The sequence below is a fragment of the Marmota flaviventris genome, chromosome 3 (genome assembly GCF_047511675.1).
Source record: "Marmota flaviventris isolate mMarFla1 chromosome 3, mMarFla1.hap1, whole genome shotgun sequence".
NCBI classification, from domain to species: domain Eukaryota; kingdom Metazoa; phylum Chordata; class Mammalia; order Rodentia; family Sciuridae; genus Marmota; species Marmota flaviventris.
Genome location: NC_092500.1, coordinates 51,969,975 through 51,973,095, shown reverse-complemented (window position 1 = coordinate 51,973,095; position 3,121 = coordinate 51,969,975). Strand labels below are relative to the sequence as shown.

The 3,121-nt window shown below is 39.5% G+C and overlaps 1 pseudogene; it reads left to right on the top strand.

The window, feature by feature from the left end:
* The first annotated feature begins 1,298 nt into the window (after nt 1–1,298).
* On the top strand, nt 1,299–2,495 carry LOC114088381 (heterogeneous nuclear ribonucleoprotein A1 pseudogene; annotated as a pseudogene).
* Nucleotides 2,496–3,121: the final 626 nt, after the last annotated feature.

Here is a 3,121-nt window from a genome sequence, read left to right as displayed (position 1 = left end):
CTTCTCCTGCTCTTTGTCCCTACTCTGTTCTTAGTTACTCTCCTTATATCAAAGAAGACATTTGGCATTTATTTTTTAGGGATTGGCTAGCTTCACTTAGCATAATCTGCTCTAATGCCATCCATTTCCCTGCAAATTCTATGATTTTGTCATTTTTTAATGCAGAGTAATACTCCATTGTGTATAAATGCCACATTTTTTTTATCCATTCGTGTATTGAAGGGCATCTAGGTTGGTTCCACAGTCTTGCTATTGTGAATTGTGCTGCTATGAACATCGATGTAGCAGTGTCCCTGTAGCATGCTCTTTTTAGGTCTTTAGGGAATAGACCGAGAAGGGGAATAGCTGGGTCAAATGGTGGCTCCATTCCCAGCTTTCCAAGAAATCTCCATACTGCTTTCCAAATTGGCTGCACCAATTTGCAGTCCCACCAGCAATGTACAAGTGTACCCTTTTCCCCACATCCTCGCCAGCACTTGTTGTTGTTTGACTTCCTAATGGCTGCCAATCTTACTGGAGTGAGATGGTATCTTAGGGTGGTTTTGATTTGCATTTCTCTGACTGCACTCCCCTTGCCGCCATCTTCTTCTCCTTAATTTTGTTGAAATCATCTTTGTTCTCTGATCCAAAATCCATTTATTTGATAATGTTCCAGAGACATTTGAAAACAATACTCATCTACAATTATGTACGTGTCTGTGTATATATATGTTCACACTTTTAAATCATGTCATGTCATACTCTGAGACAGGAGAATTACGAGTTCAAAGCCAGCAACTGTGAGGCACTAAGCAACTCAGTGAGATCCTGTCTCTAAATAAAATACAAAATAGGGCTGGGGATGTGGCTCAGTGGTCGAGTGCCCCTAAGTTCAATCCCCAGTATTAATTAAATGAATAAATCATATCATTTAAATCCTTGTATTTTTGTTTATTTGATATGGAAGTTTATATAAGGGTTTGTTTATATTTCACTATGCATATGGATTTGCAAGCATCAATGTATTGCTAACAGTTTAAAATATGTATTTTGGAGTTGTGTTTTTAGATTATAAACATACATAACTGTTATATCTGTATTATTACTTATTTTTTTCATTCCACTTTTTCTTTCCAGGAATTAAAAGATATACCATATCCCTTCAAAAATTTTTAATACACACTGAATTTCTATTTTAATGATTAATAGTTGGAGCAACTCAGTTTTCTCTGAAGAAGATGTTAACAGGTGGATACGTTGGTTAGTTTACTCCTTTCTGCCTGTCGACACCGCAGAGAAAGCATCCTCCTGCTGCTGTCATGTCTAAATCAGAGTCCCCTAAAGAGCCAGAACAACTGCGGAAGCTATTCATCAGAAAGTTGAGCTTTGAAACAACTGATGAGAGTCTGAGAAGCCATTTTGAGCAATGGGGAACACTCACGGACTGTGTGGTAATGAGAGACCCAAACACCAAATGCTCCAGGGGCTTTGGGTGTGTCACTTATGCCACTGTGGAGGAAGTGGGTGCAGCCATGAGTGCAAGACCACACAAGGTGAATGGAAGAGTTGTGGAACCAAAGAGAGCTGTCTCAAGAGAAGACTCTCAAAGACCAGGGGCCCACTTAACTGTGAAAAAGATCTTTGTTGGTGGCATAAAAGAAGACACCAAAGAACATCACCTGACTCTTTGGATAAGATGTCATTCAGAAATACCTTACTGTGAATAGCCACAACTGTGAAGTGAGGAAAGCCCTGCCAAAGCAAGAGATGGCTAGTGCCTCATCTAGCCAAAGAGGTCGAAGTGGTTCTGGAAACTTTGGTGGTGGTCGTGGAGGTGGTTTTGGTGGAAATGACAATTTTGGTCGTGGAGGGAACTTCAGTGGTCATGGTGGCTTTGGTGGCAGCCGTGGTGATGGTGGTGGATATGGTGGCAGCAGGGATGGCTAGAATAGATTTGGTAATGATGACGGTTATGGTGGTTACTCTGGAGGAAACAGAGGCTATGGAAGTGGTGGACAGGATTATGGAAACCAAGGCAGTGGCTATGGCAAGAGTGGCAGCTATGACAGCTATAACAATGGAGGAGGCAGAGGAGGCTTTGGGGGTGGTAGTGGAAGCAATTTTGGAGGTGGTGGAAGCTACAATGATTTTGGCAGTTACAATAATCAGTCATCAGATTTTGGACCCATGAACTTTGGAGTCAGAAGCTCTGGACCTTACGGTGGTGGAGGCCAATATTTTGCCAAACCAAGAAACCAAGGTGGCTATGGTGGTTCCAGCAGCAGTAGCTATGGCAGTGGCAGAAGGTTTTAATACTGCCAGGTAAGAAACAAAGCTTAGCAGGAGAGGAGAGCCAGAGAAGTAACAGGGAAGCTACAGGTTACAACAGATTTGTGAACTCAGCCAAGCACAGTGGTGGCAGGGCCTAGCTGCTACAAAGAAGACGTGCTTTAGACAATACTCATGTGTATGGGCAAAAAAAAAAAACTCAAGGACTGTATTTGTGACTAATTGTATAACAGGTATTAATGTAGACTTTTTTTTTTTTTTTTGCACCCATGCTGTTGATTGCTAAATGTAATAGTCTGATCATGATGCTGAATAAATGTGTCTTTTTTAAAAAAATAAAATAAAATAAAAGATGTTAACATGTACTGCTCTTCCTACATACTCTCTCTGTCCCTCTCTTCATACCATAAAATTTTTATACATAAGATTTTCATTCATAAAATTTCATACATAAAATTTTAAGTAAAAATGATTTTACTTCATACCATGAAATCATGTGGGATTTTATTTCTGAAAAATTAATTTTTATTAATTGTATATTAATAATTAATTAGTCATACTTATAACTTTCACATAGTCCTTTATTGTGACAATTAATGCATGAAAATGGTTTGGTGTGAAGCCTGGTACATGCTTATCACTCAAAAGTGTATGCAATGAAGGTGATAAGGGTTATCTACAGTCTCATTCTGCACAGAATCCTTCTCTCTTTACAAGCTGTCTTTTGGTGATATGATCCTCTCTCTACTACCTAGATGCTTTCAGGCATGGCTCCTGGGCTTGCTTCTTTTATTTTCAATTTCTAGCATCACCTACATAAACTTCGTAGCACCACCAAAATATCAAGTTCAAC